We start from the raw sequence: 27281 nt of genomic DNA on the forward strand, positions 1-27281 counted from the left end.
TTTGTGGTTTTGGAGAGCGGCTTTTTTATATCGAATGTGTCGAATCTGCTGATGTAATTACAACCGCTAGGTGATAGAGAAGGTGAGGGGGAGGCTGGGGGAGAGCTGAGCTCTCGTGCCTTCCTTGGTTAAAAGAAAATAAAAAATCCAATCAGTATCGAGTGTTCACTTTCAGTGCTGAGGAGTGTTGAGAAAAGAAACCTCGCAGAGGAGGCTAGCCTCCCTTCTGGTATGTCAACCAATCATCATAGAGACGTAAATTACATGATATTAGTTTGAACATGTCATGTTTCGCTGATAATGTCACTTACTTCACTTATGCCTACTATACCTTCTGGGGCATAGGCCGCCGACAAGAGTCTTCCAAGCATCTCTGTCCTGTGCCATTCTGCCTTGCAGTCTGCTTCCAGGTCACGGCACCAGGTGTTCTTTGGCTTGCCTTGCTTCCTTTTGCCTTGGGGGTTCCAGGTCAGGGCTTGCCTAGTGGTGGTGAGGGGCGGCTTTCTCAGGGTGTGGCCAATCCATCTCCAGCATCTCTAGAGTAATTGCTTCTTCTATCGGCTGTTGTCCTGTTCTTTGCCAAAGTTCTTGGTTGCTGATGGTTTCAGGCCTGTGGATGCAGGGGATCCGTCACAGGCAGTTGTTGATGAATGTCTAAATCTTTTTGGTGGTTGTCGCTGTGGCCCTCCAGGTTTCAGCTCCGTACAGCAGAACTGCCTTCACGTTGGAGTTAAAAAGGTGGATCTTGGTCTTGATGTATATATTTCCAGACTTCCAGATGCTCCTTAGCTGGTTGAAGGCTGCTCTTGCTTTGCCGATTCTGGCTTTCCCGTCAACATCTGTGCCTCCTTATTTGTTGATGATACTGCCAAGGTAGGTGAAGTTATCCACTTCCTCCAGTGCTTCACCTTCGAGGCTGATGGGTGCTCTGTTGTTGGCGTTTACTCGTAGGGTCTTGATTTCCCTCTGTTGATGTTTAACCCTCTGGAGTCGATTAACGCGTATACGCGTTTTGGGGTATTTTCTCCTGATAACCCCGAAAAGAACTTAAATTACACTTTCAGTTTTGATCGTACAGATAAGAGCAATACATCAATCGAATCTGTAAAGGGTCTACTTTTTTTTGTATACAGACATAATAACAACAAAACTTTGTGCACTTATAAAATAAAGATAACAAACCAGGAGTGCTGTCTGCAGCCTTTGTCTGCGCTGATCTTCAGTTACAAACGCGTCATTAAAATTAACTGTAACTCAGTGAATACTCAACACAGAGACATGAGAGAGATATCTATAGAAAGCCTGACATATCTACTTTTAAACTAAACAATTGCTGCCAAAAACAAATATTCTGTGATAAAGTAATCCATATGAAAACAACGCGATGTCCGTTTTTCATGTCTCCCTTCATTATCTTATAATGCGACCACGCCCCCGCGCCGAGCGCGCTTTTGAGATTCAAATGTTTCACTGAAGCGCGCGGCTTTTGAATACGCCCACACAACAGAAGACAACGCAGCGAGTCTGTTCTTCAAGTTTTTTTTATTTTACTGTTTGCTTCGCGATGAGAGGAATAAGACATAATTCACCCCAAAAAGATGTGATGTGGTTGAGGATTAGAGATTTGGATTTCCTCAGAAAAAAGAATGAAGCACTTTATCCAGCAAAGATCATAAACATGAGTAAGTCTCTTTTTATTTATTTATATACTTGTACTAGTTTTTCACATAACGTGTAAACATTTTACTAGTTAGACCTTTTTCCAAAGACTTTTTCCAAACTATATTTCCTGACTAAATGTACACTCAAGTGTGAAATATCATGAAGTTTCAATAACAATATACACTACTATACCATTCAAAAGCTTGATGTAAATAATATAAATGTACCAATAAATGTAACTGTAACAAATGTAACAAACAATGCTATTCTTTCAATTTATCCCCCCTAAAAAAAATATTCTCAGCTCTTTTCAACATTAATAATAATAATAATAATAATGATAATAATGATAACAATAAATGTTTTTTTTGTAGAAAATAAGATTGTTTAAAAGGATTTCTGAAGGATTGTGTGACTTGAGTAATGATTCAAAAAATTCAGTTTGAAAGTCAGCTTTGATTTTTCCTAATAAACTGTTTAACTGCACTCACAAGTGAATATTAAATTATGTTGTGGGATAATTAAATATATTCTAAATAAACTACAAACATAAAATTATATACATTTATTTTGTCCTCACATTCTTTCTTGTAAACTCATCCCTCTCAGTGACACAGCTGACTGAATGGCTCATTATGCAGCTCATTATGCAGGCCTTTGTCTTCTCAGGTGTGAATTCATGATAGTTGACGCCTACTCGCATATGACTTTTACCAACAAAAAGTGTCTTAGAAAATTTAAATCAATATATTGTTTTCTGTAAGTGAGTAAACAAGATGATTTTCACATCATTTAGAAAAAAAAAATTCTAGGCTACAAGCTCCAGTTCTCAAAAGTCCCTGGAACCAATGTTCTGTATGTGGTTTATTGCCTTATTCAAGTGATTTAACATTTTTAGTTTTTCACTAACTACGCATAACATTTTTTTTTCTCAAAAACACAACCATGTACATACATGCTGCTCACATATTATTATAGCCCAGTTTGTGCTGATTACAGTGAGATTAGACTTTAGCCATTTAGATATTTATAAGAAACTGAAAAAAGCACAAATGTCAGGGCATGACAAAACTTCTCCAGGCCCCAAAAATACCCTTAGACTCAAGAGGGTTAAGCCTATCCGTGCCGAGTTCTCCGCAACTGCTGTGGTCTTATCTTGCATTTGCTGGTGTGTGTGGGAGAGTAGTGCCAGGTCGTCAGCAAAATCCAGGTCGTCCGGCTGTTTCCACATTGTCCACTGTATCCCGTTCTGCTGCTCTGATGTTGAAGTCTTTATCACCCAGTCAATTGCCAGCAGGAACATGATCGGGGACAGCAAGCATCCTTGTCTCACCCCTGTTCTCACTTGGATGGCGTATATAAGGTGTTGACCGTGGACTACTTTACAGGTCATTCCTTCATATGAGTTCTTGATGATGTTGGTGATCTTCTCCAGAACTCCATAGTGTCTCAGCAGCTTCCACGGTGTTCCTCTGTTCATGCTATCAAACGCCTTCTCATAGTTGTTGAAGTTGATGTAGAGGGACGAGTTCCATTCCAAGGACTGTTCCAGAATGATTCTCAGTGTGGTGATTTGATCTGTGCATGATCGTTCCTTCTGAAAGCCAGCCTACTGGTCACGTAGCTGTGTATCTACTGCGTCTTTTATTCTGTTCAGAATAATTCTGTTAAAAACCTTGCTGGGGATGGATAGCAGTGTTATCCCTCTGTAGTTGTTGCAGTTGGTGAGGTCTCCTTTCTTTGGTAGCTTGATAAGGTAGCCTTCTTTCCATTCTGTTTGGAATCTGTCCTTCCCTCCCATATCTTCTTGCAGAGTGGGTAGAATAAATTTACCCGCATTCATCATTCATACATCAGCTTTCAGAGCTTCTGTTTGGAATATTGTTGGCTCTGCTGCCTTTCCACTTTTCAGTTGTTTGACGGCCTCGCGTATCTCCTCCTTGGTGGGTTTCGATCGTGTAGATCGTTGTCTGCAGGAGGGATTTCTGGCGAGTTCTGGGGTGGTGGTCTATTCAGCAACTCTTCAAAGTGTTCCATCCACCTTGTTTCTTTGTCTCTCAAAGAAAATGATGCTGTTCCCTTGTTTGTCCTTCACGGGGTCTCTCTGGTCTGCCGAACTTTCCGGACAACTTGTTTGTGGTTTTATACAGGTCTTTCATGTTGCCTCGTGTAGCTGCTTCTTCTTCCTAATCTGCTAGTGAGTCGATGCAGTTCTTCTTGTCTGCCTTTATACTTTGCTTGGCACACTTATTGGCCTTGCTGTATGTTTCCTGTGCCTTGGTCTTCTCTGCTCTTGTCCAGCTGTTGCATTTGAGGGCTGCTTTCTTCTCTTTCCTGGTCTGGATCTTCTTCAGGGTTTCTGCTGATATCCATTCCTTGTGGTTGTGTTTTCTGGGGCCCAGCACTTCCTGGCAGGATGTGGTCACTGCTTCCTTTACTGCTTTCCAGCTCTCGTTGATGGTTTTTTCTTCAAGCAACTCCTGCAAAATTTGGTACTTGTTACTGAGAACAAGTTTAAACTTTTTCGCACTTGGTCGGTTCTTTGAAAAGTGTGGTGTTATTCTGTGTGGTTTTCTTCAGTTTGAGCTTCAGGCGGGCCATGACTAGGTGGTGGTCTGAAGCAACGTCTGCTCCTCTCCTGGCGCACACATCTTGCAGGGATCTCCTGAACTTACGTGTGAGACACACATGGTCCTATCTGGTTTTCAGCAGACAGGTCTGGTGATACCCGTGTCACTTTGTGTATTCTTTGGTGTGTGAAGATGCTGCCACCGATGACCAGGTTGCTTGCGGCACACAGGTTAGTGAATCTCTCTCCGTTGTCGTTCATCATGCCCAACCCTTGTTGCCCCATGACCTCCTCGTAGCCTGTATTGTCACTGCCAATCTTTGCATTGAGGTCTGCCATGAGAATAATGATGTCTCTTTCAGCATCCTCTGTACTACAGCTTGAAGTTGGTTGTAGAAGGCATCTTTCATGTCTTCTGCACTGTCGTTGGTAGGGCCGCAGCACTGTATGACGTTCATGTTGATCCTCCTTTCCTTGGTCTTGTATGGTGGTGTGATTGTGTGTGGTTTGTGTGCCTCCCATCCGATGAGTGCTCTCTGAGCTGTGTGTGGTGCTCCATCTTCCTCTTTGTCCTGAATTACAGTACCAGCTCTCCCGTAGAAAGTTTAATCTGTGTCCTGAGCCGTTCCATCTGGCTTCACTTATCCCCAGTATGGGACAGTCTATAAGCTTGCATTTCTGCAGCCACCCTGCGCTGCTTTCCCTGTGTCGTACATTGTTCTTACATTCCATGTCCCGATTTTGGGTGGTGGTCCTGGTGGAAAGGATGGCAATCAACGAAGTAGCTTCCAAGTGCTGCTGGCTTTCACCACTTGGCGTCATTCGTCCTCCTGTTGGAAGCCCATCTTCTGCCAGGACCGAGATGTCTTGATTTCCTGTGGGCGTTTCTGTAGCAATCTTGTTTTTGTTTTTTTTTGTTTTTTTTTTGATAATGTACCAAGTACTTATGATGAGTTGCGATATTGAATATTTGATCGCTAACAGATTTACCAAGCGGTCATTCAAACAGTATATATACAAATTAAAATAAAGGGAGAGCATGCCTAAGATGGATATAGGCTACAGCAACTCACTTTTAACACATACTTTTAAGAAGGGATGGATGTTTGCTTCAAGTGACAGACCAGGTAAGTGAAGTTATATTATCTTGCTGTATGTGTGTTGTTTTCTTTGTGTTCTGACTAAAAGCAACCAAAAAGCCATTTTAAAGTGGTTAAGCAAATAATAATAATAATAATAATAATCGGAAGGGATCCCCAGACCAATACAATTAGTGTGCCACCTTTATTTTAAAACCCACGAGCCACCACTGCAACAAACTATCGCACAGATTTAATACACTATGCCTCAATGTCTCTTTCTTCCTTTGTGCTTTGAACTTTTCTATGCGGAGCGCTTGTGCCTGCGCGCTGTGATTCCGTGTTGCTTCAAGCGCATCATTCTGCACACGGTATGCCACTCTGTGCCACTCTAGATTGGAGCCTTTCATATCATAATACTTTTGCACAATGACAGATTATTAATAGCCTTTCTTGTTTGTCTTATCTATCATATGTTGCTGCATCATTGCTGTGCTATGCAATTAAAATAAATGTCTTGTTAGTCCCTTTATATATTATATATAAATATTACTTTTTATTCATGAATGTATTTTACAACCATACAAAGAGCAATGTGTAACATTTTATCAGATTTATATTACTAAAAGTTTAGATTTTATTAAATTACTGTACACTCATGATTTGTCTAGAGTAACTTTTGCTACTGAATTATATATGATATATTGTACGTTTGTTATTTTTTCTTTATAAGAAAGTTGTCTATATTTAGTAGATTGTGTGTAACACACAAAAGAGTGACGATCAGGTCAACACACATTGAGGAATAGAAATTGTACACTGATAAAAAAAAAAAAAAAAAACTGCGCTGTATCGGATCAATATATATGTGTGTGTGTGTGTGTGTGTGTGTAGAAAATGAGTCTGGAGTGATTCTGTATAAAAGAATGGTCTCTGACCCCCTCCCACCTCCACCTATAAAATATAACACAAGGTATTGCTTATGATCAACATGGCTGTATTTATTTGATCCAAAATATAGTGCAACAATAATAATTTGTTTACTTGTTATTTTTCAAAAGCCATGCAATCCATAAACTTTCCAAATACTTTTGTGGTCCACTGTAAATTTATTTATAATTATTATATTATATTATATAAGAAAAAAACAGATGACTGTATTAAATATTTAGCACATTAATTAATCGATAAATGTGTCTGTGTCTTGTGTGAAAGTGTTTTCGATTTTCCTCAAGTGCAACACTGTGGAAACAGCTTTCTGAATCAAGCCTTGAATGACTGTAAACAAGCTAACGCTTGACAGAGTGTCCGTTTTAGGCATGCCAACACTGCAAGAAAACATTTTTTTAATTGCTCCTCATTCTCCCGCTGTTACTTTAAAGAGTCTCAGGGCTGTGACAAGTGCACTCTTTGTGGTGAGAAGCCTGGTATGCCTTTATTAAGAGTGACAGCATGCTACAGGAGCACACCCGTAAAAATGCCACCCTGCCACTGTGTCCTGTCAAAATGTCAACAGAATATGTCTTAAAGCTCAGGTGATGCTGCAACACCCTCTCTAGCAGCCTGTCAGAAAAACAACTTAAGACCTGTTTTTGGCTTCCCACATTTCAAAGTCATTTAAAACCCAAAATTACTTATGAACTTGGAAGTAAAGACTTGTTGAATGTTTACATGTTAAGAATGGCTTGATTAGTTGTCGAAAAGAACAGTATTTACTACAGGAAATTTGTTAGTTTTTGATGTTTTGCATATGTAATCAGAGAAGTCAAAACCTCAATCAAGAAGTCCTTCATCAAATGTGCGCCAAAAAAAACTCATAACCAGATGTAAATGTCTAGAGTGCATTTGATTTGTTTAATTATTCATTAAAAGCCAATTGCCATTACTGTTTTTGACTTAGCACTTATAGGAACAAACACACGTCTTTTAGAATGCTAGCTTGCTTTTAAAAATAAACTAAAAGGAGGACAAAAGGAGTGTCTCTGACTTTCTTCTCAACAATGCAGAGCACTTGGATGCCTTATTATCGACTCTTTATTCATAATTACAGCTGAATCACTGGAGGAAAATAGCAGTCATCTTTGTTACTGCAGCCCACTCACTGTCCTTTTTATTTATCACAAAGCAACTTTGATTCCTGTTTTGGGGAGTGTGTGTAATAATTAAATCCATATTAAATATGTTCAGCATGTTCACACTTTCATAAATGGAGGCTTAATTTATTCAACACAGTGTTGTAAAAACTGCTGATGTCTCTGTGCGTGTTTTTTGTGACATATCAGGACACAACTTTGTATAATGACATGGTATAATACAGGTATTACAAGGAGAGAGTGACTTGATGAGGACTAACCCATGTCCCTATTTTTCAAAATGCTTATAAACCATATAGAATGATTTTTTTTTTTTTTTTTTTTTTTTTTTGAGAAAGTATAAATGCCAAAGTTTCCTGTAAAGGGGTAGGGTTAGGTGTAGTGTTGGTGTAGGGCGATATAATATACAGTTTTGTACATTACGCCTATGGAATGTCCCCACTTTTCACAAAAACAAACGTGTGTGTGTGTGTGTGTGTGTGTGTGTGTGTGTGTGTGTGTGAAAGAGCGAAAGGTGGTGACACTGTTGATGAAGTTATTTACAAATTTACTTTAACTAGTTCTGTCTAATTAAATGTCTGAAAGAAGATAATTATAATTTCTATTTGCATTCAAACCTAACAAAATCTACAACAATGGCACTGTTTGTCAATTTCATACTTCAGTGCTTATGGAAATAAGACCAATGATATTCTTAATTGCCCATTTTCTGTTTCGCTTAATTTTGCCTGATTTCTCTTGTCATTTTATATCATCTGTGCACCAACAAGGCAAAAAGCATAATTAATATGAAGAATGGGACAGCAGGAGAGCGCCATTCAGTCAATGCTCTGAAGCATCATAGCAAAAGCATATGCTTTTTCCATTGTCTGATAAGATGCTTGACTGATGTTTCTCTTCTCAGTCTCTGTCCAGACATTAACCAGTCCTATTGAAAAGGTCTACAGGTATGATTATGAATCAATTCTCATATGTCTCTCTGTTCTTTCATATTTATAATGACCAATTTTCCCTCAGCTTGAAAATGTCTTTTTTATGAATATACATATATTAGTTTTTTGGAGCCAGATTTTATGTTTGCGATAACATTTTGAAATACCATACTTTTCAGGAGACTTAAAGGGATAGTTCACACAAAAATAAAAATTAAGTCATTAATTACTTACCCTTATGTTGTTCCAAACCCGTAAGTCCTTTGTTTTAATCTTCGGAACACAAATGAAGATATTTTTGATGAAATCCAAGAGCTTTCAGGCCGCATAGACATCAAGCCAACTGACATATTCAAAGCACAGAAAGGTACTGTATTAAGGACATCCTTAAAATAGTCCATCAGTGGTTCAACCAAAATTGTATGTAGCTACAAGAATACTTTTTATGCAAAAAACAAACAAAAATAACTTTATTCAACAATTTCTTCTCGTCCGTGTCAGTCTTTGACGCATGTGCTGTGTGTACTCTCATGGACATGCAGCAGAGACTTTTATTTAATATTATGTTATCTGCAAATACAGTTTTAAAAAATTTACTTTTAAACTTTGATGTACACTACAAGTGCACATTAAATACAATTAAGTGCACTTCTTTTTTTACATGGAGATGTCCAAACTAACACACTTTAACAAACAAAATGTGTTTTACAAAACTCTTTATTTATTAAAATTTAATAATGAGTATGAAATACAGGTGTTTTATGAAATAACTGTGAACTAGCTACATCACGTCAGTCATCTTAAAGAATGTTTTTTAGAGTGATAAACAGTAATTACTGTTCCCTTCAGCAAACGATCCTTTAGCGGGAGCTTGCTGTGATGTGACATTTCAGGGCAAACCAGCCTCTGGGATTCAAAACATGTTAAACACTCACAATTGGAATATTTCTTGAATAGTGAATTGTGCTGTTCACTTCAAGGATGAGACACAGCAATGAAAGATCTAATTAAGTCATGCTCGAATTCCCAGTCACATTCAATGCATTTTTATTGCATACCAGTGAGTGTTTTCATACTCTCCTGTATAATTTCACAACTGATGGATTAAATGGAATCAATAGACTTGTAAGCTTCTAATTTGCATTTGTATAATTTTTACTGTTAAGAATTATATTATCAGCATAACTTTGTAGCATTCATTGGTGGATTATTGTCAAGTTTTCAGAAGCTGTTTGAACTCCGATTCTGACGGCACTCATTCACTGCAGAGAATCCATTGATGAGCAAGTGATGTAATGCTAAATAATTATTCTCCTTTTTTTTTTTTTAATCCTTAATTTTTTTTTTTTTTATTTACAGGTTTAAAATTGAATTTTAAATCACATATGCTCAGTGTGGACTTTCGGACCCCACGCAGATGATATTACTACTTTCAGTAACTTTTTTAAGTTCTGAAAATGAATTACTGACATACAGTATATTTCACACCAACTACCTTGAGGTTTTTTTCCTCAGACCTTGATGTTATTCTCCATTCCTTTTTCAACAAGGTTGAGAGTAAAAAACATGAATGGAGTGGAAGGAATGCTAAAGCTCTAATGAGAGAAAAAAGACATGAAGGGAAATATTCCTGTTTGCCAGGGTCAACTGAAGATATTTCTAGCCATTTCTCTTTCTGCGCCACTTAGTCATTGCTGGACCATGTAGGCCAGGCAGGACCGCAGTGTGAAAAATGTGATCCTTGGAAACATGGTATGCACCTCCCACATATTTCAAAATGCTTTAAGTATGCCCACATATGGCACCAAACCAATGAGTTACATTTGATAAGACTATTTTATGACCTCCAGTGGTTTATTTCAGATTCATGTCCAGTCTGTTTACAGATCCCACAATAAATATGTTTCTAGCTTCCAGTCTGGGTTCATGAAACACAATGCTGTGGAGCTGTGACTGTAAGAAGAGTTTTTCCTTTTGTTTTTGATTATTTGCACTATACGTCTCAAACTTGAATATGTTACTCACATTTGTCAGTTACAACTTATAATAACACTATTTTTCAGTGTCAGTGATACAAGTTACATGTATGTGCTATAGTAAAGACAGTAGATTAAGCACAATAACTAGAAACCAAACTCGAATCTTAAATAATAAGTGCATGTTGTTAATAAGCATAACTTAGTACCTTATTTGTGTAATTACACTGTAACAAAAATACCTTAAAAGAAAGTGTAATTAATTAACTGAAATTAGTAAAAAAAAAAAAAAAAAAAAAAACCTTAAAAAGAGATGGAGAGTTTCTGTTGAAGTGTTTGTAATGCTCTTACATCAACCTCAGCCAATGTCTCGCACTGACATTTGTCACAAATGCTCGCAAAGCTTATGAGATTATCATTTATCTGAACCTTCTGTCTCTGCACTGTTATTAAAATCTTGATCAGAGAGACGTACGGGCCATCATGTCAGTAATCAGAGCTGCTTTTATTCAAGGTAATGCATTTCAGCTGACACATTAACCAGTCGTCAGCTAAAGCTTTCGTTTGTTTATATATATATATATATATATATATATATATATATATATATTATATATATATATATATATATATATAAATATATATGTCTATGTATGTATATTGTGTGTGTGTGTGTGTGTGTGTGTGTGTGTGTGTGTGTGTGTATGTGTGTGTGTGTGTGTGTGTTTTATCCATGCTGTGTGTGTGTGTGTGTGTGTGTGTGTTGTGTGTGTGTGTTCAGTGTGTGTGTTCTGTGTGTGTGTGTGTGTGTGTGTGTGTGTGTGTGTTTTATCCATGCTGTTAATAATTAGGCATTGTGTGAGATGGCTTTTGAAGTCTGATCCCTGACAAGCAGTAATGGAATATTTGTTTAGTTTTATATCCCAGGTTTAGATGGTAAACACAGCAGGATTACTGATTTTAATTTCCCTGGATGCTCGGTGGAGGCATTGGTGGTTTGTCACATTGTGTTCTTATGCTGTACCACATTCAGGAGGAGGTTGTTGAGAGAGAAGGAGGCTGTGGAGAGGGAAGGAATTTCTGAAGTATTTATAGATATAGCTCAATTTACCAAGCAGGCATGAAATGCAAGATGCAGGGCTGAATGTGCCCCTGAGTTCCTCTGTTTACTGCCTGCATGCTTACAGGATTATGGGTGAAATGACAGCAGGCGCTCTCAAAAAGATACTGAGATCCAGCCATCTCTGAGATATGTGCAGCTCTGCCACTATGTTATCACTCTCTATCTTAAAAAGGTTCGCTCGTGATCTTCATAAATATATGAATGTGGTGAATGTTGGGTTATATAATGGGGGTAAGGTTTGGGTTAAATGAATCTGAATTTTGAATTTATTTGACACATTAAATGCTATTAAATTATATTAACACTGATAAAAATGTCGAATTTATGTTTTTGTATTATTTTTCCTTAGGGTTAGGTTTATTAATATGTTGTTTTTTGATGTAATGAGATAAACCTATTCTTTCTTCTGAAATAACAAAAAATTTTAATATATTTTTTTTCAGTAACAACAACAACAATTATAATAATAATAATAATAATAATAAAAGGTGTAATGTAATTAAATTAACTATTTTTTCCTGGAAATAAGCAGGACATTTATTTCAGTAAATAATAATAATAATAATAATAATAATAATAATAATAATAATAATAATAATAATAATAATAATGGCAGGGCATAAAATACATATCAAATAATTGGTAACACTTTACAATGTTTTAATTTGCTGACATTTAGTTAACTATATTAGTTAACATAAACTAACAATAAACAAAACTTCTACAGCATTTATCAATCTTTGTTAATGTTAATGTCAGCATTTATTAATACATGTTTAAAATCATGAGTTAATCATAAGGTGTGTGTGTGTGTGTGTGTGTGTGTGTATGTGTGTGTGTGTGTGTGTGTAAAATATTTAATATTCTAAACAAAGAACTAATCAAATTAAAGTGAGGTTTTGGACATTTATCATGTAACTCTTTGTACAAATGGTCAGATGTTGCTCAAAATGCTCTTTGGATCAAGTCAAAATCATGCTGAAGAATCTCATCGGGTTGTGTTTATTGTTACGCTGTTAATTATTAGTCTATTTGAAATTAAACATATTAGAAAAAATAAAAACACAAGGTTTTTCACTAGCATTACTAGACATTTGGACCCCAGGTTTTTACTGTTGGCCACATGAACCTACCTGAATCTTGTCACACATTCAAATTAATAATGATTCACCTATTACAAGCAGTTCTAACCCCCCTCCACTCCCTGCTGCTGGTGCTGCACACCTGCTGAGAGTTAGATTAAAGTGTCCTGCCCTTCAACCCAACCTCAGTGATCAGAGAAAGAGCTAAGGTCAGTGCTACCTTCATCCATCAGTGTCTAAATTAATATCAGACGGGATCCAACCAGACCCATAATACAGTAAGCTTAGAGATTTAAATGGATTTTCCCCCATGCTGTTAGCAATAATGATACATCTAACGACAGAGAAGATATTAGGGTGACAGTTTATAAAAAATATAATCAAATTCACTCATACACTGTTATTAATTAATCAAATTAATAGAATAAAGGTAAGGGTCAGAGCTACAGTATGGTTAAATGATTTTTTCCCCTAGTTAACTGAGAGTTAAATGAACAGCCCTAGGTTAACCATTACCTGTTTAGTAAATTATCTGTGCTTTCTAGCTTCTGTATGTTAGTACTGTACTCTGTGATGAATGACTCATTGTTCTCTAAATCAACAAGCAGAGACCAAGAAACTTGACAGAGATGTCTTGAGGAGTTCATAGCAGAGGACAGTGGTAATTACAGATGAGATCTTTGTGGATGGGTCTTCAGCAGGATATTTTCAAGTCTAGAGGGGGATGGATATCTTAACAAGAAGCCATATCTGATGTCTTCCAGATCAGTCTCTTACGCTCCACATGATTGCCTGGGGAAAAACTGAAAGAATCTTTTTTGAAAGCAGTGTATAATCCCATTTCTGCCTTTGGATTAGTACAGATAATTCTTCTATAAGTTCAGGTTGTGTGATTTGTTTGGTAAAATTTGTGAGTTTGTTTTTTTAAAGATGTACTGGGGGGTTCAGTGCCCTTGCTCAAGGGCACTTCAGCCATGGGTATTGAGGGTGGAAGAGAGCACTGTTCATGTCACCCTCCCTCCCACCTACAACTCCTCCTGCCTGCACCGAGACTCGAACCTGCGACCTTCGGGTTACAAGTCCAATGCTCTAACCATTAGGCCATAGCTGTCCCCAGACTGAATTGCGACTGATATGCACCAGAACTCATTGGCACTTGAAACCAGAGATATCCGAAGCCAAATCATTGATGGTGGATTACAGGAAAATCCATTTTACACATAGTATCTGAGGATCAGGAGATTTTCAACAAGTCAACAGCTACAAACCTGCAGGGACTGACTGATACTTTTCTTCAAGAAGCACTAGCTGGCTACCAAACAAATTATGAAGGCAATAAGTTTAGTGGAAGGCTTTTTATTTCTTTTATCTCCCTAGGCATAGGTTCATTGAGTTTCAGTTCTGCACTTAACGCTGTAATCCCCTCCAAGCTGATCTCCAGCCTCAGCCAGCTTGGAATCAGGCACATCCCTCTGCAACTGTGGATTTAGATTTTATGACTAACAGACCTCAGTCTGTTAAGTTAGAAAACCTCTCCTCCTCCATCATCACCCTGAACACAGGCCTGCGTACAGAGCCCTCTTCTGTACTCCTTATTCACCCATGACTGCGTTATGGCTCCACAACACCATAATCAAATTCACAGATGACACCACGGTGGTTGGTCTGATTCATTGTGGACTTCAGGCGGACTAGGAGTCATGCCCATACACCAATCTACATCAATGGAGCTGTAGTGGAGCGTGTGTCGAGTTTCAAGTTACTTGGCATCCACATCTCTGATGACATCACCTGGTCCCTAAACACCTCCACCCTTGTCAAAAAGGCACAGCAGGGCCTTTACTTCTTGCAGAGCCTTAAGAAAGTTCACCTGAGTCCCAGGATCCTTGTGGAATTCTACCGCTGTACCAGAGATTATACTCACAAACTGTATCTTAGTATGGTACAGCAATTGCTCCGCATCTGACCACAAAGCACTCCAGCGGTGGTAAACAAATGAAAACTGCTCAACGGATCACCGGCACCCAGTTAACTTCCATTGAGGACATTTATCACAAGCGCTGCCTGGGCAGGGCAAGGGACATCATCAAGCATGCCTCTCACCCTAACCATGGACTTTTCACCCTCCTTCCATCTGGCAGGCATTACAGGTGCCTTTCCGCTCTTGCACTAGTAGGCTCAGGCCGTGACCCTTCTGAACTCCAATCTAACATGCACCTGCTTTCTTACTGCACTGGTCACAGTACTTTACATACATGTATTTGCACTACTAATATTTTGCGCAGACTATACATTGTTCAAGCTATTACACAGTAAACTGTCTAACTCCTCCATCCTAGATACTTTGGACCCTCTTCAGTTTGACTTCACTTATCGGCCCAACAGATCCACTGGATGATGCAATCTCTCACATCCTGCACTCTTCTCTCACAAACATTGACAGCAATAACAGGAACTATGTAAGGCTGCTATTTTATCGACTATAGCTCAGCTTTCAATACTATAGTCCCCATAAAGCTAGCTTCTAAACTCATGGACCTCGGCCTGAATTCCTCACTATGCAACTGGATTCTTGATTTCCTCACCGGTAGACCTCAAGTGGTGAAAGTAGGCCAGTTCACCTCTAACCTCCATCACCCTGAAACGTAGGAGCCCCACAAGGCTGTGTCCTGAGTTCCCTGCTCTACTCTCTCTACAACACATGACTGTGTGTCTTCCCACAGCTCCACAACGCTGCAAAAGCAGAGCTGTTAAAATCATCAAGGACTCAAACCACCCCAGTAATCATCTTTTCACTTTGCTGCCATCTGGTAAGCGCTTCCGTAGCCTGATAGCAAAACCCGAGAGGCTTAGGAGGATTTTCTTCCCCCAGGCCATCAGGCTCTAAACTCAAAACCAGTCTCTTAACATAGCTTCATGTCTCCACTTAATATTCACTTTATCAGTAAGATATTCATCATTCACTACCTCACATTGACATACTGAAAGTGTTTTTCAACCTGTTTGCACATTTTGTCTCTTTGCCTCATTCCTGTGTATCTTAATATTTGAGACTACAGTATAATGCACATATGCACATCATGTTCAAACATGTTCAAACTGCCTCAATATTTAAGACTACAGTTTTACTTTCATGCACATTATTTTCCACTGTATATTTAATTCTACAGTATACACATCTTTTTATATTTTATATTTTATTCTTGTATTTTTATTTTTACTTTGAAAGGTTAGGAGATGGGGTGAGTTGAGGAAGAATTTAGGCACTAGAGGGCGCTGAGAAAGAATGAAGTCCCTGGAGCGGTAACCTGACTCACATTTCACTGCTGGTTTTAGATGCTCTATATAATTGTGTATGTGACAAATAAAATTCTCTTGAATCTTGATCTAACATTGTTACTGGTACAAAGCACAGTAAACTATTTTTCTATAAAAATATTATTGCACTTACTGATATTTTGCATAGAATACATTCTTCAACAATAACTATTGTACACTCAACCAACTGTACTTATTACCAGTTACTGTTCTTTACGTTGATTGCTGCTGTTCATGATGTACATATAATCCTACATTGCATTCGTATTAATATTCTGTACATACTCTGCTTTATATTGTATATAGCAACTCTTCTGTACATTCTGTAAATCATAGCTTCACTTACTCTGCACTTATATGTATATAAAACACTATATTATTGCACTTCTGGTTAGATGCTAACTGCATTTCATTAGCTCTGTACTTGTACTGCATAATGACAATAAAGTTGAATCTAATGCTAAAAAAAAAAAAAAACAATAGTTTTGCAAGTTTTTTTAACTTCTGATTTGTGTCTATCTATTTTCTCCTCCCATGTTGTCTTGTATCTTTGTGGTGTGTCTGCTGTGATCTGGTTGTTACTGCCCTGCTTCCTGAGTCCTCCCGGGTTGCTGATTCTTCTGACCTGACAGACATTTTGGTGCTTCAAGAGTTACCGTCCCCAGGGCCAAGCCTGTGGGTCTCTGAGTTGCTACGAAGTCTCCTTTTTCCACAGAGTCTGGAGCTACCCCCATCCCCGACCAGCCTGTTCTCCTGTCGTGTTCCCTGCCCTATTGTGTGGACTGAAAATCAGTAGCTCTGTAAAAGAGAAGTGGGTTTTGATTGATATCTACCACAGTACTGTGATTAGTGCAGCTTACAGAGGCTCTGTATTGATCCGTGATAGCTGAACAGGCTTTACAGACTGTAATAACAGTGAGAAGCTATTGGACTGGAATTATGAAATACTGTTGTATTGTCACATGAACTGCACAGATGAAGTCTGTTTATAAATGACACACACTTACTTGAGCAATCAACACCAACCAGTCGCATTCATCAGTTTGAGTCTGATCAATAAAGCTGGACAGCTTGTTGACTACTGTTTTGACCTTTATAGCAGCATGGGAGACTAATCACCTTTCTAACAACACAGGACAGTGTATATCTAAAACATAATCTAGGCATGTCAGTCGACATTGCTGGATCCCAGGTGACCTTGAAGGGCATGTGCAGGATTTTGATATACTGTATATAATATTTTGGTACTTGTTTTATAACTTTATGGAGTTTGCACCATTTAGTGTGACGCTTGCAAATGCAGATGAAGTAGATGAACAAGGTGAATCAAGGCCACTTTATTATTTCAAGAGGTAAGTGAGTCATTAATGCCTGCTTTTCCTATATAAAATGCAAAGACAGAAAGGATGCTGTTATACATTTTTATTTTCTGATAAAAAGTTCTGATAGATTTGGGTTCTGATATTTTCTAAATCTGTACCTCACCCAGAGTGTATGCAGTAGACTATCATCCATAATATAGGTAGCAGGTAGTGTGTGAAGTACTTTATGTTTAACAGTACATTTTGGTTTGAAGTCAGTGTTGGTTTAGTAATATTAAGAACACTGTTATAAATATTTTTATATATATATATATATATATATATATATATATAATATATATATATAGACTATATATATATATATATATATATATATATATATATATATATCTTAAGTCTATTAATTTGTTGTGTTTTTGGAATATTGATTTTCATATAATAGTTTTTTTTTTTTTTTGTTGTTGTTGTTGTTTTAATATTTTTTAGCACATCAAGTTCAACTAAATTAAGAAGGAAAATGTTTCCTTGGCAACTAACTGAAATAAAATAGGTTTTAAAATATTTTATTTCAGTTAATGTTTATATTAAATGATTTTTTAATGGCATTACAGTAGTTTTAGCTATATAATACCTATAATAACATATAATTATGTTGAGTGGGCTCCAGAAGTCCAAGATCACAATGAAGATCTTTTAATTATTATTTAAACTTAGAAAATTATAGGATTTAATAAGTATAAAACAAAGAAAAGATATAAGTTAAAATAAAAATACATATTTAATACTCTGCACTGCAGCACTATCACATTAAATACATAAAATTTACATTTATAAAAAAAAAAAAACAATGAATACTTTTATTCAGCAAGGATGGATATATATATAAGTTTATATTTCAAATAAATGATGTTCTTTTGTACTTTCTATTAATCAAAACGTTCTGTAAAATATGTTTCAGTATCATAATATTCAGTATGTTTGTGAATAATAAGAGGAATGGAGTAATGACTGCTGGAATTCAGCTTTGCCATCAGAGGAATAAATTACATTTTTTTATTTTACATTACATTACATTAAATTTAAAATATAATATAATATAATATAATATAATATAATATAATATAATATAATAGAGTTTATTGTATTTTTTCCCAATGCATCCAGAATGCTCTGAATTAGCTTTTGTTAGGCTGAGACCTGTGCTCGATATTCCAATAGATATTGCCAGCCATCTGTCACAGAGACCATACCTCAGATCCTAGACCATCTGTGAAGGTATTATGTTTTTATTTTCTCCATCTACTGTAGTTAACTTAATACGTCAACTCAAGCATTCCTTCGCCACATACACACACGTATGTACACACACTCCCTCACACTGCACAGTGTTTGATTGGATGAGCCATGCTCCACTGACCTGCAGGACAGCACTCTGGCCAAATCAAATAAGCACCGAATTACCAGACTGGCAGCAGGATGTGCAGGCGACACAAGATGTATTTTTTATGAGGAGGAGACGGTTTGTCAGAAGCGGATTTCTGGCACAGCTCTGTGACATGTGATTGGATTGTTTAGGTATTTAGGGATATTTTTTAAAACAGAGTGAAAGTGAAAACAAGACACATGAGTTATGGCCTTGGAGTGTAGAAATCATAAAATCTAAATGGAACAAGTTCCCCAAGAGAGATGTTGTTATTGCCGGGGGAGATTGTGACCTTGGATCATGTGTGCTTTGTGAGACAATCATATAAAGATCCTTATATTACTGCATTGTTTTCACATGACAGACTGTCTTTTAGCTTTGGAAGAGGCCCTAAATAGGGTGTAATGCCATTAATCAAAGAGGTTTCACCATTACAGTCCCATTTGACTGGTATAAATAGTTTTGAAACTTAATGTCAAAGATATATTTTAATATGAACATTCAATCAAACAAGTGGAGTTGGTGAGATTTTTTTAATGTTTATGAAATAAATGCATATCAAAGCTGCAATATATGATCAAAAATGTGAAATATTACAATATTTTTTTTCTTTTTGAAGCCCATATAGAATCATGCCAATTCATTGGCTGATGGCATGAGATACCGTCCCTACGTCATATGTAATTGGCATAGACCCGCGCTTGCGCCATCTTACCCCTCAGATTTTTCTGTCAAAGAAGCAGGTCAACAGCATGAGGAGCTTGGCAGCAGACACAGCTTTTCGATCCCTACTCAGAAAACATGGGATACGTAAATAAACCCAGACTGTGTAGCTTTAAGCAATGGGAATAATATACCACACACGCCAAGCTACCATGCTGCCAAGTCTTACAGACCAGAACACTAAAACACAGCTGGCTCAAACAGAAAAAAAACCTGGGAGCCAGGGGACGTGTTCACATCAGGGTTATAGAACCTCACAAAAGTATGGGGAGAGGACCAAACTGCCGCCATACCGATATCCTCCAGGGGAATCCCTCTAAACTAGTGGTTCCCAACTAGAGTTAACACTGCACGCTTTTGGTGTTTCTCTTATCTGATACACACATTTGAGGTCTTGGAGTCTTCACTAATAATCTGATGAGTTTAATCAGGTGTAGTTTGAATAGGGAGACATCTAAAATGTGCAGTGTTGGGGGTTCTCTGGGACCAGGATTGGGAACCACTGTTCTAAACAAAGCTTGGGAGAAAGCCACCCACCTGGTGGAATAAGCCCTGATGTCTAGAGGTGAAGGCAGATGGTGCACCTTGTAGGCCATCGAAATAGCTTCCCCAACCCAGTGGGAAGCTGTGTAGTTTGATGTGGCTAGCCCTCTGCGGCCTGCACCAAAACATACCAACAACTGTAGGGACTTACGCCACTGACTGAAACGGTCCACATACATCAGGGCCCTGACAGGGCAGAGCAGATTAAGATTACTGTCCTCACTCGAAGAGGAGGGAGAGAAAGCCTGCAAAACTACCACCTGCGAACAAAAAGACATAGAGAGAACTTTGGGGACATAACCTGGTCTGGGTCTCAAGAATACCTTGACCAGACAAGGAGCAAACTCAATGCAGTACTCACTGACAGAGAGAGCCTGCAAGTCCCCTACATGCTTTAAAGAGGTCAGTGCCAACAAAAGAGTAACCTTTAGCATCAGAATCCTCTCAGTAGCTGACTCTAGAGGCTCCAAAAGAGGCTCCAGCAACCCCTTCAGGACAGAAAAGAAAGGTCCCAAGAAGGGAAACTAGGAGGATGAAGCGGCCTCAAGCGCTTAACTCGATGAATAAAGGAGGAGACCAAACAATGTCTACCCAGTGGGACATCGTCCGAGACCCTTTGATCAGCAATAGCCACTATATAGACTCTCAGGGTGGTAATGGTCGCTCCAGCTGAAAACTTATCTTGCAGGAACTCCAGCACTGAACAAACTGGGCAGCCACTCAGCCACCACCAAACCTGCCATACTGCTTCCAACTGCCCGTGCTGTGTGCTCAGATCTGAAATGTTATATTGCTTGAAATTGAGCGTTGTGTGTGCTGCTTGCCTTGCTGCTGTGTGCTCAGATCATCATCTTTGTAGCTTTGTTTTTCTGTAGAATCTTTATATTACTATCACTCTCTGTTGTTTAAAGTGATACAATTTAACTTAATTCCCACCATATTTCTGATATTATTTATCAATCTTATCTGACTAATTTGATCGTTCACTTTTATTTTAAATCCGTGAGTGCAGTGCACCTGCATCGCGTTAGCACTGGTTAGCTTGTCATTAGTGTTCCCATTCGTGCCTATCACTGTTTTCTTTTCTCCTCTCCTCTCTCTCGCTACTCTCTCTCTCCGGTTTTTCGCAAGTTCATCAAACAACTGTGGTAAGAATCTTTCATCAAGCACAGTGAGTAATGGCTTCTCCTGCTATTGTTTTTTGCACTGCTTGCCACATGTATAGTTTATCTATCTCTGTCGGGTGACGAGGGATTCACATGTGATAAATGCAGGGAAATAGTTTGGCTGACAGAGAAGATTTCAGAATTAGAGACACGCATCCAAACTTTAATTGAGGACAGTAAGAATGTGAGGGCTCTAGATACGGCTTTGGATGCGTCTAGCTCAGGGAGTCCTGTACATTGTTCGGTTCCGGTAACAGGGCCTTTGCAGCAGGGTTTGTACTTGACTAACTGGGGCCCAGGTCAGGAAGCAGACAGACTGGCTAAACCGATCGTCTGCTAGCCGCCTCACGTCAAAGAAGTCAGTTAATTCTCAGCACATAGAGACTCTTTCACCTAGATATCACACTATAGAGACTGTGTCTGCTAGAAAATACAAAAAACATCCAAACCAATTTAAGAGCAACAATTTAATTGAGGTTCAGCAAATAAAAAACAGATGCAATACGGAAAACGGATAAACAAATGATAAAGCTTGGCTTATTGAATATCAGGTCCCTTTCTACGAAAGCATTTTTTGTAAATAATATGATCACTGATCATAATCTAGATGCACACTGTTTTTCAGAAACCTGGCTAAAACCTGATGATTACATTATTTTAAATGAGTCTACACCCCAGGATTACTGTTATAAACATGAGCCACGTAAAGAGGGAGGTGTTGCTTCAAATTATAACAATGTTTTCAGGATTTCTCAGAGGGCAGGCTTCAAGTATAACTCGTTTGAAGTATTGGTGCTTAATATAACATTATCCAGAGAAACAAATGTTAATGATAAATCCCCTGTGATGTTTGTACTGGCTACTGTATACAGGCCACCAGGGCACCATACAGACTTTATTAAAGAGTTTGCTGATTTTACATCCGAGTTAGTGCTGGCTGCAGATAAAGTTTTAATTGTTGGTGATTTTAATATACATGTTGATAGTGAAAAAGATGCATTGGGATCAGCATTTATAGACATTCTGAACTCTATTGGGGTTAGACAACACGTCTCAGGACCTACTCATTGTCGAAATCATACTCTAGATTTAATACTGTCACATGGAATTGATGATGATGGTGTTGAAATTATGCAGCCAAGTGATGATATCTCAGATTATTATTTAGTTTTGTCCAAACTTCATATAGCTAAAACTGTAAATTCTACTTCTTGTTACAAGTATGGTAGAACCATCACTTCTACCACAAAAGACTGCTTTGTAAGTAATCTTCCTGATGTAACCCAATTCCTTAGCATATCCAAAACCTCAGAACAACTTGATAATGTAACAGAAACTATGGACTTTCTCTTTTCTAGCATTTTAAATACAGTTGCTCCTTTACGCTTAAGGAAGGTTAAGGAAAACAGTCTGACAACGTGGTATAATGAGCACACTCGCACCCTAATGAGAGCAGCTCAGAAAATGGAGCGTAGCTGGAGGAAAACAAAACTAGAGGTATTTCGTATTGCTTGGAGGGAAAGTAACCTATCTTACAGAAAAGCATTAAAAACAGCTAAATCTGATTACTTTTTCGTCTCTTTTAGAAGAAAACAAACATAACCCCAGGTATTTATTCAATACAGTGGCTAAATTAATGAAAAAAAAAAGCATCAACAAGTGTTGACATTTCCCAACATCACAGCAGTAATGACTTTGTGAACTACTTTACTTCTAAAATCGATACTATTAGAGATGAAATTGTAACCATGCAGCCGTCAGCTTCAGTATCACATCAGGCAGTGCACTATAGATCCCCTGAGGAACAGCTTCCACTCATTCTCTACTATAGGAGAGGAAGAATTGTATAAACTTGTTAAATCATCTAAACCAACCAACATGTATGTTAGACCCTATTCCATCTAAGCTCCTAAAAGAGGTGCTTCCAGAAGTCATAGATCCTCTTCTGACTATTATTAATTCCTCATTGTTATTAGGATATGTCCCCAAAACCTTCAAAGTGGCTGTTATTAAGCCGCTCATCAAAAAACCACAACTTGACCAGAAAGAACTAGTTAATTATAGACCGATCTTAAATATCCCTTTTCTGTCCAAGATACTAGAAAAGGTAGTATCCTCACAATTATATTTACACTTTGGAAAAACACAATTACACTTTGTTGGCATTAATGGAAGTGCATTAGCATGGTTTAGATCGTACTTATATGACCGCCATCAATTCGTAGCAGTGAATGAAGAGGTATCATATCGATCACAAGCGCAGTATGATTATGGACTACCTCAAGGCTCAGTACTAGGGCCCTTACTCTTCACACTTTACATGTTACCCTTGGGAAATATCATCAGGAAACATGGTGTTAGCTTTCACTGTTATGCTGATGGTACTCAGCTCTATATTTCTTCGCGGCCCGGCGAAACATACCAATTTGAAAAACTAACGGAATGCATAGTCAATATAAAAAACTGGATGACAAGTCATTTCTTACTGCTAAATTCTGAAAAAACAGAGATGATAATTATAGGACCTAAAAGCTCTGCATGTAATAACCTAGAACGTTGTCTAAGACTTGATGGTTGCTCTGTCAATTCTTCGTCATCAGTTAGGAACCTAGGTGTGCTATTTGATAGCAACCTTTCCTTAGAAAGCCACGTTTCTAGCATTTGTAAAACTGCATTTTTCCATAAAATATATCTAAATTACGGCCTATGCTCTCAATGTCAAATACAGAAATGTTAATCCATGCATTTATAACCTCAAGGTTAGACTATTGTAATGCTTTATTGGGTGGTTGTTCTGCACGCTTAGTAAACAAACTCCAGTTAGTCCAAAATGCAGCAGCTAGAGTTCTTACTAGAACCAGGAAGTATGATCATATTAGCCCAGTCCTGTCAACACTGCACTGGCTCCCTATCAAACATCGTATAGATTTTAAAATCTTGCTTATTGCTTATAAAGCCCTGAATGGTTTAGCACCTCAGTATTTGAACAAGCTCTTGTTACATTATAGTCCTCCACGCCTGCTGCGTTCTCAAAACTCTGGCAATTTGATAATACCTAGAATATCAAAGTCAACTGCGGGAGGCAGATCCTTCTACTATTTAGCGCCCAAACTCTGGAATAACCTACCTAACATTGTTCGGGAGGCAGACACACTCTGTCAGTTTAAATCTAGATTAAAGACCTATCTCTTTAACCTAGCTTACACATAACACACTAATATGCTTCTAATATCCAAATCCGTTAAAGGATTTTTAGGATGCATTAATTAGGTAAACCGGAACCGTGAACACTTTCCATTACACCCGATGTACTTGCTACATCGTTAGAAGAATGGCATCTACGCTAATAATAGTCTGTTTCTCTCTTATTCCGAGGTCACCGTAGCCACCAGATCCAGTCTGTATCCAAGTCAGAGGGTCACTGCAGTCACCCGGATCCAGTACGTATCCAGCCCAGATGGTGGATCAGCACTTAGAAAGGACCTCTACAGCCCTGAAAGACGGCGGAGACCAGGACAACTAGAGCCCCAGAGACAGTAAAATATCATCCCCTGTAAATACCTTTTCTCAGATGACCACCGGGACAAGACCACAGGAAACAGATGATTCTTCTGCCCAATCTGACTTTGCTGCAGCCTGGAATTGAACTGTTGTTTTCGTCTGGTCAGAGGAGAACTGGACCCCCGACTGAGCCTGGTTTCTCCCAAGGTTTTTTCTCCATTCTGTCACTGATGGAGTTTTGGTTCCTTGCCGCTGTCGCCTCTGGCATGCTTAGTTGGGGACACATCATTTACAGCAATATCATTGACTTGATTGCAAATTATTGCACAGATACTATTTAAACTGAACTGAGCTGCATGATGACATCACTGAATTCAGTGATGAACTGCCTTTAACTGTCATTTTGCATTATTGACACACTGTTTTCCAAATTAATGTTGTTCAGTTGCTTTGACGCAATCTTTTTTGTTTAAAGCACTATATAAATAAAGGTGACTTGACTTGACTTTGTAAGAGCTTCGGGGGTTACACCGTCCCCCTCATCCATCTCCTTCAGCACCTCCACTTGGTAGGCCTGAAGGATGGCCATGGTGTGGACAGCCGCACCTGCCTGTCCCGCCGCCATGTAGGACTTACCGATTAAAGCGGAAGTGGTCCTACAAGGCTTAGATGGGAGGGGAGGGTGGGACTTCCATGAGGGGCTGGAAGTCAGTGAGAGGTGCGCAGTGAGTGTGTCCTCAACCACCGGGACTGCGACGTACCCCTGCTCCACAGAACCTATGAGGTTTTTGAAGTCAGCGGCCACCGCATTAGTGAGATGGGAGGAGAAAGGCTGCTTCCAGGACCTGGAGATCTCGTGATACAGGTCAGGAAGAAAGGCAGCTTTCTTCTCAACGGGCAAATCCCAGAGCCACTGAGGAAATGCTCATCAAGCTTAGATGACTGGGACTCACAAGGTTCATCTGGCTCAAATGTCCACCAGCTATGTGTAGGCTGGGGAGGGCTGCACCTCCTGGCCACTAGAGGGGAGAGCGTAAACAAAACATCTTCCACCCCGAAGGAAACGGCTTCTGTAGGAAAGGTAGTGTTTAAGTTTATTAATGGTTTGGTTTTGTATTGTTTTGCTTAATTCAGAATCACACCATTCTATATTTTTACAATTTATTTAACATTATTTTTTACATTCTTTATTTTCTTATACTGTATATATCTCTATATTGTCTATTTTCTTATTATTTGATTTATTTATTTTTTGGTCACAATTTTTATAATATTTGTTTTACCAGCATCGGTCACAGCTTTTCTTGTCTTATCTTGTAGAAAGCAATTTTACAGACAGTTTTCCATATCAGATATTTAATAGCTCACTCCAGAATGAATGTCATGGCAAACTTGTAGAACATTAGCAATCAATTTATTTTTGATTAACTGTTTCCACACACTTAATCAAATCACAGTTTGTTTGAAAAGCTTTTAGAGTGGTCTATTTTCCTCCTCAGTTATGAACAGCAAGACGTATCTGGGTTTAATATTTACTCAAGATTTGTGCTAAACGTAGATACAAGCACTAAAAACCTGTTACTGGACTGCTAAGTGGTTCTTATGATGCATCTTGTATAATTAGATTCATGGAACCTAGGAGGAGAAGAGCAAAAAGGATTTATAACTCCAATATCAAATGTCCCATGATATCTAAATGAGATAATAGGCTTCAAAAAGTAAAGCAATAGGAACATCTTTGGAGAAATTAATTATTACATCACTTTCTCACCAGTGGATGCTCTGCAGTGATTGGGTGCCATCAGAATGAGAGTCCAAACAGCTGATAAAAACATCACTATAATCCACAAATCCAATCAATAGCTTGTGTAGTGAAAAGCTGCATGTTTGTGAAAAACAAATTGAGTGCTTTCTCCAATTAAAAATTCATCTCATCTGATTCAGGACAGAAATAGGCAGAGATCAAGTTCTGTTTACAAATACAAATAGACCTAAACATTTATAAACTAATATGTTGGTAGATTTTAATGTGAGAGGGCAACAGGATATCAACCTTTTCACTATAGAGGATCAGTTATCATGCAAAATGGACTCGTTTTTTGATCAAAAGCAACAGTTTAAATTAAAACACCTTAATGATGGATTTGTTTCTTATACACATCAGATTTTTTACTACAGCAGTTTAAACTCATTCTCATTCTAACGGCACCTATTCACTGCAGAGGATCAGTTGTTGAGCAAGTGACATAATGATAAATTTCTCTAAATCTGTTCCAATCTGTCTAGGGTGGCCTTAGGGTAAGTAAATTTTCAACATTTTTGGGTAAACTTTTACTTTAGTACACTTATAAACATATTTCATAAAACTTTATTTACATCGGAAATGTGATACTATAAGGCAACATACCAAAGTACATAGATGTTTTTAAAGCCATCCAAAGATAGCAAATATATTCATGCAAGAATCACCATCACTTCATTGCATCTGATAATTGATGATTCTCATGTTCACTTGGACATCCGTCAGAAAACAAGATGTGCACTGACTGTCATCCCAGTGACAGAAGTCTACATATCGTATGTGTTCTGTACAGATCAAATACTGCATCTGTTTTACAGATAAAAATCAGTACTGTACTTTCTCCTGTATTGTTCAGATCCAAAATTAGACAAAACAGCAGATTTGAAGAGGACACAATTTAGAGTTGCACAGTATGTTTTCTTTAGCACAATACAGTTGGTGGCCACCTGAAGATTTAATCATAGGAG

At 38.1% G+C, this 27281-nt stretch overlaps 1 pseudogene; it reads right to left on the reverse strand.

Annotated features, from left to right (window-relative positions):
• Positions 1 to 95: 95 nt before the first annotated feature.
• LOC109103640 lies at positions 96 to 25801 on the reverse strand (annotated as a pseudogene).
• Positions 25802 to 27281: the final 1480 nt, after the last annotated feature.

The sequence above is a fragment of the Cyprinus carpio genome, chromosome B23 (genome assembly GCF_018340385.1).
Source record: "Cyprinus carpio isolate SPL01 chromosome B23, ASM1834038v1, whole genome shotgun sequence".
NCBI classification, from domain to species: Eukaryota; Metazoa; Chordata; class Actinopteri; order Cypriniformes; family Cyprinidae; genus Cyprinus; species Cyprinus carpio.